This window comes from Bactrocera oleae, chromosome 3 (assembly GCF_042242935.1).
Source record: "Bactrocera oleae isolate idBacOlea1 chromosome 3, idBacOlea1, whole genome shotgun sequence".
NCBI classification, from domain to species: domain Eukaryota; kingdom Metazoa; phylum Arthropoda; class Insecta; order Diptera; family Tephritidae; genus Bactrocera; species Bactrocera oleae.
The window spans coordinates 8031690-8047883 of record NC_091537.1 but is presented as its reverse complement, the minus strand read 5'-3'; positions in this window follow the sequence as shown (position 1 = coordinate 8047883).

Below are 16194 nucleotides of genomic sequence, written 5' to 3'. Positions count from 1 at the left end.
GCATTACGACGTTATTTCCGGCAGTCTCTCGGAAAAAAGCTGCTTCCGCGTTGACAGCAGAACTTCTGCCTGGATCATCAAAAGTTAAAAGAAAAAGTGTTTGAACTAAGACCATTAACTATGTATTGAACGAAAAACAAAAAAACAAATAATATAAAAATTGTATTTTTGGCAGACGTTTTTACAAAAACTTGCAAATTTTGGTGAAATTTTCTCGACGTTTTTTGTTTTATAAATAATTGAAATTGAACCAAAAATTATCGGCGGCAAGATCTTGTCAATTTTATCTCAAAGACCTGTGAAAATTATCAAAGATTTGTTCAAGATCGGTTGACTAGTACGTGATAAATCTTGACAACCGACTTTGAAAACACAGTTTCGAGAAAAACGCGTTTAAACTTTTAAGTGACTAGATAAACTGACCTCGAGCGCGCAACATTTCAAAACTGTATCTCCAAAACTATTACTGGCATCAACTTGAGAGTTTGGCACAATATTCTAGAGATGTTCTAAAATTAAATAAGACAATAACATTTTTTTTGTTTTTTTTTAAAGCAAGCGTACAATCATTTTATATCTATTTAATTTTCCTTTAGCTATAGTCAAAGTATTAGAATGGAACACATACTGAGACGCCCAGCTATCAAGCGCTTAAGTTGCTCTTGTGGCCAGCCCACCAAGGGAGGAGTCGTACGCGTCAGCTTATAACCATTAGAAAAAAAGCTGTTTTCCCCGGAGCTTCTAATGTGAATTATGAAACACTTTGAGCAGCTGGTTTATTGTTTTTCCTAATTTCAAAGATACAAATGCATATACATGTAAATATGTATATGTAACATATATAATATATAAAATTGTACGAGTGGTTTATTGTAATTGTTGTAGTTCTTGTTGCGCCGACAACACTTAAGTTCGGCTATAAATTAAATGTTGATAAAAAGCCAGCAAGCGGTCAAAGCGTTTTAAGTGTCCGCTGGCAAGCGTTTTGACACAAACAAGCGTGCAGACAGATGGACAAGCAGGCATACATACGAGCATATACTTACATATATGATATGTATGTAGATATGTATATAGACACAAGCCTTTTAATAAACAAATACTTTTGAGTGCATTTAAAGCTCGTAAAAAAGATAAGTGTGTGATATATAATATATGTAGGTACATATGTACTATAAGTACTCTATGTGAGTCTATATGTGCATCTGTCCACCACGTCACATTGTCTCTTGCAATGCAACTTAGGCTTAGCGCTGCTTTCTTCTTTGTTTTTGTTTAATTGTGAGGCAACCCTGTGGCGATAAGATTTCTCTCTATTATTTTTGGAATTAGTTGAAAATTAAATCAAAATCAAAGTGGAAATTCTAATAAAAACAAATCATAAATAAGTCACAAATGTGGCGCATTCTACAAAAATAACAAACAGTAAAGTAAGCCTTTACACTATCAAATATATACGTACTTCCCACTTGAAGGGAAATAAAATGAAGAATCACTGCAAGACATTGCGCTTCCAACTGGTTCACTGCACTTTAAGTGACCAATAAAATATTATAAAATTGCTGTGAACGTATACCACACAGATGGACCGTTGGTAGCTTTAACCCTGCAGTAAAAATTTTGGTATATTTTTTCACCTGATTAAACATAATTGTACAAAAAAAAAATATTTTTTCACTAAAACTATTTATATATATTTGAAGTAGTAGAGAGTGGACTCAATCCATTAGTACTATTTTCTGTGATGTATACTATATTACAGCCGTTCCTTAAGTTCTTAAATTTATATTTTTTACCAATCTAGCTTATCGGATAAGTTTCGAAATATCCCAATGCACGTGGGTCCTCAATTAAAATGAATTAAGGGTCCTTAAATGAAAAAAAAATATTTGTTTCTGGACAAAAAATAAATAAAACTATTTCCTAACAGTCGTTCCATAAGTTCATAAATTTGTATTCTTAACTAACCTTACTAACCGGCTGTATTTGTGATTATCGCGAAGCACGAGTGTCCTCAACCTGTTCCTAAATGAAAAATATATTTGCTTCTGAATCGATATTCCAGCAAAAATGAAGAAAAATCAAGATTGACTTGTTTCTTCCGTTAACCTACTAACCTAAAAGTGAAGGAGATATCAGTTATCTTTCGGGTAAGTTTTCGTTGTTTCTAAAGTTCTACTGGCCAGAGTGAATACTTAAGTATTTTTATCTGCTTTTTAACATTCGGTAGTCATTGGACCAGTTTGAGTCAAATTTGATCAGTTGGTTTGATAGTACTAAAACTGCTCGAAGCTATAATGAAACAATATTCCTAAAAAATCTGTTGCTACATCTATAATAATGGGTCGATTCAACACTTTGGTCCGATATAAAATATTTTGAAGCAAAACTTTTTACGCAGTGCATAATATTTTCTACAGGGTTACATTTACTTTGGAGATTCATACGTGGCGTTTGTGTGGTCAAGTAACGGGTTTTTTTAGTTGTTGCCATAAAATCATTTAAACTTTATATTGTGGATACTAGTTCTCTGTAGCAGTAAAAATAAAATCACGAAATAAATTACCTGGCGCCTTCTAGTATCCAAATGTAAATTACAAACACTTACATAAATAAAAGAATAATAAAGAAAAAAGTACAAAAACTGAAAGTAACATTTTCAAGGGATTAAAAAATAAAAACTAGCTTTAAAACTATGTTTCATTCATAAAATTTAGCATAATTAGATTTTATTTAATACTCCCAAAAATTATTGCTATTAAAACTGCTTTTTGGGGCTTTCGGTCAAGTAAATTTAAGGTTTTTAAAAAATACTCTTTAATAAAGAAATTTGAATTTCCGCTTTATTCAGCGAGGTGTGCTAAAAAAATAAGCACCTTCAAAGATGTTATTGCTTCGTGAACAATAAATACCAGAGAATATTCAATCAGCCATAACTAAGAGTCATGAAAACATCAATAAAGACATATTAGACAAATAAGTTAGTAATTGAGTTGTAATCAGTGCTTTTGTTAGTGAAAATTTTGTCTGCAAAGAGCGTTCTTTTGGGACTCGCTTAAAAAAACAGCATGCGCAATACAAATTTTGCGCTCATCTGGTAGTAAACTTTTGCTGGAGGTCTGAGTTTTTGTTGCAAATTAATAATCAACTTAATTGAAATGATTGATAAGTATAAATGTGGAAGGTTAGATATCTTCACTCGTGAAGAAAATAATGATACAATATTGGCGATTCCGACAAAGGAGCAGCTTTTTCAGATCAATATCTCAAACACTGAGGAACTAGTCTGCGTATATACAGGCAGACAGACGGGTATGGCTGAATCGACTCAGCTCGTCTCTCTGATCATATAGTATATATTAGGGTTTTTTTTTTAGCTTAGCCTGGGGTAAAATTTGTAGATTATAAAAAAAAGAAAATTTTTGGAATTTTTTTTTTTTATATTAACATCACTCACTTTTAAAGGATTTAAATTTCGAGTTAAAACTTTTTTGTGGACAAAAAAAAATTTTTTTTGGTTTAAACTCTTCACATTTATATAAAAATTACCGAATTTGCAGTTTTTAACTCAAAATTTATTTTATCGCTTAAGGAAAAGATGTTGTCTCAAGACTTTTTTTAAAATTCCAATAATGACCACAACATTTTTTTTAAGTTGATAACTTTAATTTACGAAATAAAAATTTTAACTCGAAATTTACTTTAAAAGTGAGGCGCCGTCTCTAGATGTTAAAAAAAAGTTTGTGCCAAAAAATTTATTTTTTTTTAACCTACAAATTTTACCCTCAGGCTAAGCAAAAAAAAAAAGTTTTTTCCGCTTCACCCTAGTATATTTGTATATTTTATAGGGTAATAGAAGTTTCTTTTTGTGTATTAGAAATTTCCTGGCAAACTTAATATACCCTGTTCGGGGTATAGAAAAAAATAACAAAACTAAGATGAGGCTAAAGAAATCTATAATCACTAATATACGAGTATACGTAAATTGCTGCCAATAAACTAAAGCTAAATCGTTCACGCAGTAGCTAGAAGCAAATTTCTTTCAAGCAATTGTTGTTGTTATGCATGTTGAGAACCCAACAGAAAAGTTTTGAAATTCTTCTAAATCAAATGCAAACGTGAAGCATTTATTTGGACCGCCTGTGCTGACGTGCCACAAAACATGCTTCCTTCAAGTGGCTGCGCTTAATCAAAAAAAGGAGCAGACAAAAAATGAAAATGAAGATGAAAACAACGGAAGGGTTTTAGAAATTGCTTTGGCATTTTTTTCGATTTATTAATTTTTTTGTTGCGCCACGTTTCGATGATGTGGCTAATAAATTTTACAAGTGCCACACAATGGAAGTAAGCAGCAAAAAATTTAAAAAAACAATTTGCTGCAGTGTTTTCAATAAGTTTCTTCTGGTTGCTATTGTTGTTGTGTTTATTGCTTTGCTGATTTGATTGGCGGTATTCATTCTTTTGCGCATTCAAGCGCTTACGTTGCAGCAGCACGTTCGGCAGGCTTGGCAAACAGCTGGCTTACTGACACACATATAAACACAGGACTTCACACGCACACACAGACACAGATTTTACTATTTTACCTTTTCGGAGGAAATTGAATGAATTATTTGCCGATTTTTGCTGCCCCACAATGCGTAGCTGTTCCTGCATTGTTTTCACAACAAAAGCGCTGTGAAGTGGTGGCGCAGTGGCAAGCAGCAATCGGCAGTCGCCTACTTAATGCGAAGTAGCGTTGCTTTTTGATGGAATGCTAGCAGAATTTGAAAGAAGTTGGAGTACGCACACACGTACAAACAACCTTACACATATGTACTTTTGTGTTTTTGAACTGCTTAAATCAGCGTTTTTGTTGCTGTTTTGTGTAAAACATCAGCGATATTTTTATAACATTTCACAAATCTTTAGAATCTTAAGTACTTTCGACGCTGGCACGCATGTTTTGCTGTTATTAGACTATTTTGCTTAGCAGGCAGCCATTCAATTCTATGGTGCGTCCTTTTTGTTGTACTTACACAATGCGTAAGTGCATTGATATACATATATACATTATATATTTTATAGTTTGTTGGAGGAGCAGAAGCGAATGGCGCACATCCCAGATTTCAATTAATAAATGACGTACTGTGGGCACTTTCGGAAATTTTTGGAATAAAAACTATTTTTTGGTAATTTTTTAGGTTTTTTGTGTAAGACTTATAGGAATATACTTAGCACTGCCATAAGTTCTGTTACAAGTTCAGGCAGTTATAAAAATGAAATTATAATATTTTTTTAAAATAAAATTAGTTTTGTTTAATAATGTATTTATTAAATGACCGTTGCACAAAATTTTGTTCGAAATAGTCCCCTTTTGCTTTCACACAAGCCCTCAAACGAATCTCTCTATATAAATTTTTGTGGGATATTCGACATTCGGTCATATTCCCCAACTCGGACCACAAACTGTAATCCAATGAATTCAACCCTGGACTTCCAAACGTCCAATTATCTGCAGCTATGAAACCAGGAAGCAATATATTAACGGTAGTTTTTGCCTTGTGTGCTAGAGCAGAATCTTGCTGGAATATCCAATGCTTTCCTTAAATCTTAAATATTCTGCTGAGTGAAGAGGTGTAACGGCTTTCCAGTAGACTCCTCACCAAACCATTATATCATGGTGGTGTTTAATGGTGAACACGTTGAATCTTTCGAATAAAACTTTTTGCGTCTTTGCAAGTTTTTGCGTAGATTTTGTAGTCTAATTTGTTTGAGGCGTTTGCCAGAAGATCCAATCGACTGAAGGTAGGCTTTCACATGTAGATCAACTTAAATAAGTCCTGACATTGATCGGGTTGATGTATCCATTTCCATTGACATACTTTTTTGTTTTCTAAGAGGCTCTTTGCGATTACGTTCGCAAACAGTTTTTATGGTCGAACTGGTACGAACCACACGAGAACGACCACTTCTCTTTCAATGATCAACTGCAGACGTTTAGAAAAATCGAGCAATAGTACAGTAAACTAACATTCTCGAAATATTGAGTTTTTTCAGAAGCTCGTAAATTTCACTGGCGCTTTTTGCACACTTATCTGAAGCAGTCCCCGTAATGCGATTTTCTTCAGCGCCCCACTTGTTGTATTTTTTTAGATGTACTCTTATTGCTTAATAATTAACAAGTCTGTGGGTTCTCATGTGATATTCGGGCCATATTCGTTTAGCCTTTGTTTCATGAATTGCATCCTTTAATTATAATTAACTCCCGGAGTTTTTTGTTTTTCATGTCAATCCATGCCTTCAGCAGAAAAGCATTGAATTCCACCTTGCTACTACTGGTTTATGCCTCCGTGGCTTTTTTGATTCGCACTGCCTATAAAAATCTGAAGTTTTGTTATTATTTATTCACACTATAGTTATTCGTACTTCGTTCCTTTTGAAGTCACATGTGCTTGAATTTTGTTGCATTTGCCACTGCTGCTCTCATTTCATTGTTAAGCAAATACGGTTGCTCAATTTCATTTTTTTCCTTTAACAAATATGTTTCCCCTTACTTCTCAACTCATTTATCAATAGAGAACCTATCGATCATAGAGTTCAGTTCTGCCTATAATTCGGTATTATACTTTCTAAATTGCGCATAGATTGTCGAATAAGTGGCTCTGTTAGCCGAAGTTCAACAAAAACCTTGTTTTTGATAAGTTAAGACTTGCGTGCCACATATCAGATGGGAAGATTTTATATTCTGTTTAAACGTTCAAGCCGCTTTCAAGTAGATACTCAGAAAAATGTAATTTTAAGACAAAAAATGACGGTAATTTTCATCAGATTCAAAAAAAAAAAATTATAAACCACGCTTTTAGAGCTCTGTTAGGGAATAGGTGGTGTACAAGTGCATACTCCTATATATGTCCTTCGAGTACTATATAGTTATAGTAAAAGTATACTGTCACCAAATTTTATGGATTTTACTTTTGTCCCACTGTACCTTCAACCAAATTCCTTGCTCGCTATGTCCATTTAAGACATTACTCCCGTTTCCGTGCGCTTTTTGGGTTAAAATAGTAAAGCACAACATAAAATTGAAATATTTGCGTGCAATTTCTATTATACAACACAAACATTATTGAAGCGTATTGTTTTTTCTTACGCTAAACGCAACATTTTGCGATCTTTATCAAGTTGCAAGCATATACCCACCACCGAGGGTTGTTGCTTCACACATGTGCGATGAACTGCATCCCTTAGTTGAATACTTTTATCGGCTAGCCTGCCCTTACTACCTGCCTACAATGCAAACAAAAACAAAAAAAGAAAAGAAGGAAGAAGCAGAAGCGGTTCTAAGTTACTAAGAAACTTTCAATTTCATGTTTATGCGTCTTTTCGTACTTTTGTACTTCCGCGAGTAATTGGCCCTCCTTCAATTTTGTTGCACACACTACATGCGACATGCAACAGCAATGGTGGAAGATTGTGTATGAGCTAGAGTACTCGATGTGTAGGGTAGTTTTTATTTATTTCTAAACGCCTCACAATATGCAACACACTACGAATTCATTCGCTTTTCGTATAGTGATTCCACACGAATGCGTGCATTTATCGGCCTCACTAAATTCTTCCCGGTTTCTTTATGCCTCAATTGCATTTGTTTGTACGCACTTCCTTGCCGTGCACTCAACATTTGCCATCTACCGGTGCATACTTCAAATTAAATGTTCACATATATCCCCTTACTGTCACATGCAACGCCCTCCTCCCCCACACCGCCACAATTTTGACTTCGTTTAATTTGTAGCGCTCTTGACTTTTGCACGCAGCAGCAGCAACAGCAGCAACACAGAGCAACCAGCAGCAGCACATTTAGCAGTTTTAGCAATTCTACTCCCCCAATGTAGTTAGTGCTTCGCCGCTGCAACCCACTAAACTCCATTTAGTTGCGCTCTTTTAACTTCTTCTAGCCTCTGGCATTGGACGCATGTCGGCATCCCTTTTAATTATGCCAACCTTTCGCATCTTTATCGTTTATTTACCGTTGAGTGGCTTCATACTGTACTGACATTAAGTAGTTTCCGACAAAAGCCTGTCGTAGCAGTCGCTAACTCTTGCAGGTATAGCCCTCTATAGTCTGTATGTCAGCTGGTGCAGTATACAACTTCTTCTGTTTGAAATGTGTCCTCCCTTCTCATGTTTCGCTTTCTCTTGAAATATCTTCATTACTTCTTTGGCCGTTAAGTGATTTTTAATAGAAGTTACTATAGCCGCTTTAATTATTTGTTTGTGTTGACTAGTATGGGTATGCGGATAGGTCTTGGACATTCCTCAAAAGGGTCGACCGAAAGTATAAATATTTTTAAGGCATATATATGTATATTATATTTATTCAATCCACCTTAGTAAGGAACTCATTGCATGTTCAGTCCCCTTTTCAGTTGTGTAATTGTTTAGAATTTTGTCTCTTACCTTTACTAAGAGCTATTATCTGGCATGAGAGAACTCGTGGTTGCTTTGGTATAAGTTTAAGTTCAAAGATTTAATAGTTTTATAAAAAAAGAAACTTTAAAAACCAGGTTAAATATTTCTATCCCAGCATATCGTTCTGTAACCATAAAACTATGTACTTGAGAGAAAGAGATACGCTCGTACTTTCAAGCAGAGACTTAAGACTACACTGTAAGAAAAAACTACAATTTTGGTCGAATAGTAGCTAATCACCTCGAGGGCACTTCTTGTCTAAGTAATTGAGTAAGTAGCGTTGTTCAATATTACCTCAAATATATTTGACGTTACACCGGAAAACTTGAAAACAAATTCCTTCCATATAGTTCTCTCTGACCTAAAGTTTAGCTGGAGCTAAACTATAGCTAGGTTTTAATTTCTGAACAGTGTTTGTGAGAAAGGCTCAAGAGCTACTAATAAAAGTTGGCATAAACCGTTAGCTCTTACTATTGTCACAACAATCGGGTCTACATAATAGGATCGGATCAGGTTTTTTTATCTGACCAAGCTTCGTCAGCTCGGCAGTATTTTTCAATATCTTCTATGTAGCGAAAGTTTTCTGGGTCTACAACAACAAAAACAGAATTAGGTTAGGCAGCTCGGTTGAGATTTCGTGAGATCTCAACAGATCTTTGCGACGCACTATAGATTAATGAGCTATGCGAGCTTTAAAGCAACAACGATATACGATAGTTTCATGCCTCAAATGCCTAGGAGCGACTCTGAGTACTTATTGTCGATGAATATTGCGGGCTTAGCGCGGATTTTTGGTGTGTCAACTACTGGTGGTGCAAGTAGAGTCAAGGTCTTTTTGGCGCTAGAGTGACCAACTGTTTTAAATCGTAGACTTTGTCCTAAGCATTCCTCTTGTATTATTAATTGACTGGTGCGATGAAATTAGGCAGAATAAGCGAATCACCAGTAGAGACTATGTACTACCTAGACAATATAGGAATATATATCGTAATTATAACCTATATACAAAAAACAGTTGAATATAGTCGTATAGTGGATCAGAAAAGTATTTAGCTTGTTTAATAAAATTTTATCTAAATAAAAAATGATGGTTTGCAATATTTTCTATTTTTTTCTTTAGTCTACATAGCAGTTTTTGTTCTCAAATACTTTGGCATGAGAGGTTTTTTCATATTTTTCTCATAATAATACTTCTAATTTGTGTCCATACAATTTATATTTCTATCTAATATTAATGTGAACTGTGAAAACCAGTTCTACTTGCACTCGAACTTTCTTAGCAAATAAGTCATTATTCAAATATTTGCTTTATTCAAATGTGTGTTCTACTTTGGTGGCCTTTGCCGGCCCATTAGAACGCTCAATCTACCAAACAATGTCTCAGCAATCGCTTGCACTGTCTTTTATCACTTGCCAACAATGCATTTTTTATTAATTCTGACGAAAACATAACGACAAACATAAAGCAAGAACAGTTTTTTAATTTTCCATATGCTTTCAGCTACTTCGCCTGAATTTCCATATTCATTGTTTAATTGTTCGACATTTTGGGTGGGTGGGCACAGCTCATCTATTTTCCAATTGCTGCCGAGTCATAACGGTCAATGTGACTGCAGCTATGACTTTGACAATTCTGCTTGACTGGGTGCTTTTGAAGCGTTCGCCGGTCGCCGACAAAATTTCAGCTTTTCATGTGAATATACATACATACATATATAGTTCCAGTGACCACACACCCGCAATTGTGTTTCTAACAAGTTTATGATCATGAAACATACAGATATATAGACATGCATACATATTTATGGATACACAAAGCGCTTGCTAAATTCTATGCCTCATAAATAATAAAGTGCCTTCATTTTTATTGTCCACTCATGCATATATGTATATGTGTATAGGTGTATGTATGGGTGCGTACATTATGTCATTGTATAATCTAGCATCGATTGACTTTGTTGTTAATTTCTAATTCTAATTGAGATTTATTTGCTATCATATCATAACATAGTCCATATTTACACATACAGACACAAGTAATTGTTTCGATACACATACATAGATACATACATACATGCATACATATTTCATAAATGAATTGCTTTGCTTGAATTTCTCTATGCACAATACTTTCTGTTCAGTTAATACCAAGCAAATGATAAACTGTTTTCTTTATTCAATTGTTTTCCATTGCTTTGGTCGTAGGTCAATTGTGCAACTTAGTTGGGATTTTGTAATTAATTTTCTTGATTTGCAGATTTACATATGTGAAATGTCTAAACTTATAGATCATTTAACAAGCAAATGCTTGAATGCAAATATTATTGCGAGATAAATAATGTAATTGCGTTATTTCGGTTGGAAACGAACTTTTGTTTAAAGATAGCCAGAGCCACAAATCCTTACATAAGCCATGTGCTAAATTTCAGCCTGTTATTTGTGACAAACTAAAAGATGTTGGAGTTGGAATCGTATATATCGATAAATATTCCTTTCTCGGCTGGCCTACCCAGACAGCCTTTCAGGTGCTAAATCCGTTGCTATGCGGCACGAGTTCGTCAATGTATGCCCTATTACTTTCGTTGTGGCTTTCGTGTACAACCTCGTTATAATTATTCGACTTTCAGCTAACATTAAAACTCACTGAGAGTTATACTGCTGGCGAGCTTCCATGAGCTTACTTAAAATGACGTTTCGCTCAACACAGTTTAACTTTTAATGACGGTAATCTATTATGGTGATACAAGTTCAGAGCTCATATCAGTCAGTGTTGGTCTTCTGTACACGTTTCAAGTTTTGAATAGTTCAATGGTTCAAGCTGTGCCAGAAACAGATGCTAGAATTTCTCAATAATCAATAATTTTCAGTTTTCCGGTTTGGTTTATTTTCTCATATATTGTAATTCTATCCATTGAGAAGAAATAATATAAATATTGTATACAATACTTAATATAATAATTACTATGAAATTTTGCTTGACTTACACATGGAATCCATTAGCAAAGTTGTCCGATATTTTGGTAGGCTTAGAGTGTAGGTGTTTGCTATCTCATAGAACTGCCAATGTTGCTGATAAAAAATTTTGGCTGTAACTCATAGCTTAATTTTTCCCTATTGTCGTTTTCAATTTAATCATTCTCCTATACCTTTTATATTAGTGTGCATATTTATTGTAAAATTTACTGTGTTTAATAACTAACCTCGGCTCAGTCAGTCTCAAAGTTGTTGATACAGCCATATCTCTTTGAGATCACTGAGCTTTAACGATGCTTAAAAAAACTTTTATGGTTTTGTTAACATCATATATGATGGAATGGTGAAATATTAGCATACGAGGATTTTACGTAGTAAAATTTCATGAGGAATGAAAGCAAATGATTTATCTAGGACCAAATGAGAAAGTTGTAACTGTTTTAGACTTTTAGAATTTCGATGAAGCATTATAAATTCGTTCATGATCTGCGAGCATTTGAGCTAACTTGCGAAACAGAAATCCATCACAATCTATCGAAGGTATATCCTAGATATGATTAATTTATAGCTTATCGCCTTAAAAAATTTTAGAAGGATTTTGAATTCAAGCAAAGGTCAGTCCTAACGCCAGAAATAAATTGACTGGCGATTTTGGCTAAATTATTGAGCATATGTAATTAAGACAATCGAGGAAAATGAGAAAGTAACCATGGCCCTAAGGTTTCGTTACACCGCTAAGGATAAATAAATAAAAATAGAGGAGCATTTAAGTACTGATAACACTTCTTGTACAAATGATCTAACCAGTTTGCTGAATAAGTTCAAGAATAGCGTCGAAATTTTGCAGTTCAGTGCCAAAAATAAAGAAGCACTCAATTCTAAGGGCTGCTAAATACACTTCTAATGCTAATGAATTGCTGATAAAGTCCGTCAAGAATTTTGCAGTTCCGTGTCAAAGAGTTGCGCACTGGCTTCGAAAAAATGAGAAAGTTATGAGGGAAGTGTTTGGATGCATCTAACTTGCATCTATTTCTGATATTCACTCAAAAAATACTTAACTGGAAGCCCTCGCACTTTCAAAATATTATTTATTTTTAAACACCTAAAACCCTTGTTTTGACTCCAAAAGCATGTGGCGCTAGTTCAACCTTTGGTGAAAGAGGTAAAGAAGCCATCACGTGAATATTTTTATACCATGAACAGAGTATATTTAGTTTGCCACGAAATATGTAACATCCAGAAGGAAACATCGACAACTCTATAAATATAATATATTTATATATAGGTATAAATGGTCAGCGTGACGAGCTGAGTTCGATCGATTTATCTGTATCTGTTAGTAAATACGCGAACCAGCCTCTCAATTTTTGAGATATCGCTCTGAAATATTGCGCACGTTTTTTTCTGCTCAACGGAGAACTGAACGCTGATATCGGACCACAATAGAATATAGCTGTCATACAAACTGAACGATCAAAATCAAGTTCATTCTTTATTTGACAAGATATCTTCACAAAAGTTGGCACCTGTGAAGGGTACTATAGCTACGGTGCAGCTGAAGTTAACGTTTTGTCTTGTTACTAGTGAAAATTAATGCAGTTATCGGCACGCGCGGAGTTTAACATGTGAATAACCATAACTGAACTGGTAACAAAGCATATGTGGTAAGATTTACATGCAACACAATTTCGACTATAGAATTTCATATGCGTATAAACATACGATAGATCATTTAAAGCATAAAGCATAACAGAAAATCAATTAAAATTTCTTGGAGAATGCTAAACAATCAAAAGCGGCAACATAGACAGCTGGACAGTGGAGAAAGAATGAAGCAAATGAGAGCGTAAAATTTCGAAGCATCAAATAAACTGAAAACACTAACACACAAACACGCGTCTAAGCAAAACAAAAGAGGAGATCAATGCATTGAAATCACACTTTGATCGATTATGATTAAGTGGCAGCATTTGTGCTGCAATAACGCTGACGACGTTGCTGCATGAGCAAGCTGAACGCACTAATGTATGCTGCGCTTTGTGATAGCTTGTGTGTTTGCGAAAGCGAAGGGGGTTCAATAGCGCTGCCATTTATGGCATAAATCACCAGCAAACCGCACAATTACAAATCGAATTAAGTGCGAGCACTAGAATAGAAGGGAAAAGAGAATGCGTCTATTGAGTTGTGCAGCAAGTGCAAATTTCCCATAAGAGAGCAGCAAATAAGCATTTACGGCAGCAGCAACAACCACAGCTGAACAAAGTCAAAATTATGACCAGCTCCAGCGCTGCAGTTCCTTTGATATTTCATTTAAAGCAACGAAGTGGTAAATATAGAAGGTGGGAGAGAATTAAACTCGAGCTGAATTGCGCTCGGCATTCAGATTGATGAGCGGCTCATAACAAGCGCGTGATTGATATACATCAATGGATTTTCCAATTAGTGCCATCAATGGCCAAAATGGCAGCTCATTTAAATCCCACGTTATGGATGGCATTTTAAAGAGGCCGCCGCCAACGCCAACAACACCTGCATCGTGTTTGTTCTCACAAGAGCTCGTTTGGCTGGCGCAGTTAGCTTGTCGCAGTGTTGACCTATAACTTCTACGTTTTCCACTGAGTATTTGCAGACTGTCGTTGGGAGGTTACGAATGCCATTTAGCGCAAAGTGTGGCACGTAGCAAGTGGCGGCGTCGACAGCCTTACTTAAACAGGTTGTGAAATTATCGGCTAACGGTGGCGTATTCAACGTGATTGTGAATAAATAAGTCGCAAGTTAAAGCAACAATAATAACAGTAAGAAAGCCTGAACTGAACTCGAAAAAGTAATACAGGAAGTGGAAGTTGTTTCGGCAATTGAAGGTCGGCAAGGAGATCTTCTTTTTTGATCCCTGGATTCTTTACTGGAGTTCATGCAAGTCTGTTAAAGGTATAGGGTTGTTATCGAGTTTTAAACTTAAGTTATTATAGAAAACCATATTCAAAAATTCAAAGCTCAGCAATAGCTAACCCATCGGTACTACTTTCATGATCTCAAAGACGTAACAACTCATACAGAGGGTAGTCGCGAATTTTGATGCAAATAGACTTGGAAATGCATGGGTCTGTAGTTATAGCTGATTAACTACCTAGGAATCCTTAAAGTAATCTAAATTTCCAGTATTTGAGTGCAGAAGTTGGACTAAAAGGCTTCGATTTTCCGTAACAAACTGAGATGAATACTTTCTGCTGCCTGTCTTACTATTCTTGCAAAAGTTCTTAATTGACTATAAACCATTCACTACAACAGCCTACGAATTCAAAATATCATCTTAAGTCACTGTCATTCTGCAAATACGGCCCCGCCCTAACTGTAGAAGCAACGCTAATGCAGCAAAGCAATCCCTCAAAGCGGCCCATCGAAGCACTGCCATTGTCTGCGTAAGCTTCGGATACACTTAGCTCCGAATGTGCATAGCATAGCATTAATGTTACAAGCAGCAAGTTGCATGTAGCGCTAACACAAAAATGATGAGATAGATGACGATTTAGTAGAAAGTTGAGGCAGCATTGAAAACGATGGATGTACTCGTAGCACTGAGATACGCGTGATAGTATTGATAGTAGCTGGTAGTTTCCAGCGAAGTTGAGAGCTTAGCAGCACTTAGACGCGCTTAGATTTTCAACGACTACAAGTGCAACTTGACGCGGCAATGGCGAGAGTGCACCTGCAACACATACACACACTTACACTAGTGGAGTTATGCGATTTCCACGAGTACATTTCGCGCTAATCCTCTTTTCGTATTTGCTGCATTCGCCAGTGACGATGAAGTGTAAAGTTCTGAAGTGTAACGCGGTATTAAATGCATAGGCGAAGGAAAGGAGGTTAATGTGGAAGTTTAGATGGCAGATGTGACATTGTTTGCATAAATAATTTTTCTGTAACATTTTAAAGGATATAATAAATTCATAAACGAATACAACTGGGGTGCTTAAAATAGGTTGCTTCAGGTGTTTGGAGACGCAATGTTGCCAGGTGGCTGTAATTTTGAATCGGTTGGAAATTTTATGAGTTGACAATTTCTCTAAAACTACCAAATCACAAGTTTAATGTGCAATGACTGTCCAAAATCAATAGAAGAGAGACTTCTTTGTCAGTATGAGACGTTTCCTTTTCTATCAATTTTGGTTACGACTACAGGTTTGAATCTCTATACCGCAACAAAAGTGGCTTCCAAGCTTAAGCAAGTAGATATCTTACCGTTCCTTTCTATTACTTCTAACTAAATGGTGGGTGTTTTGTCGATGGTTTGGTTTTCCCATAATGTCCATGCTAACAATTTATGCTTTGATGCATAATCAACCCCCCGCATGAAACTGTAAGCTCATGTCTTTGGCATAGCAGCGGAGAAGCTTCTGTAATCCAATAATATCGTCCGCAGACTGGGAGGAACTCTACTACTACTATGTGTTTAGTCATCAAAGAACGGCAGTTCCTACTAAGCTCCCGCTTTGTGCTTGTAACTATTGCGGGAAAGCTGACACATCTAATAAGAGTTAATGTATAGATGGCTCAAAATGTCACGATTGGAAAGTCTTCAAGAGGCAGCCGTGTATCGGGAAATCTCGCTACTCCGGTAGTCTGCACAGCAAGTTTGGAGGTGCAAATTCATGTCAAGTTAACACGAATTATATAGCAGAAACTTCAATAGTCATCGAAGCGAAGCCCTATGCTCCAATGGAAGATACAGAAAATGATTAAGGACAGTCAAATCGACAGTTTTAC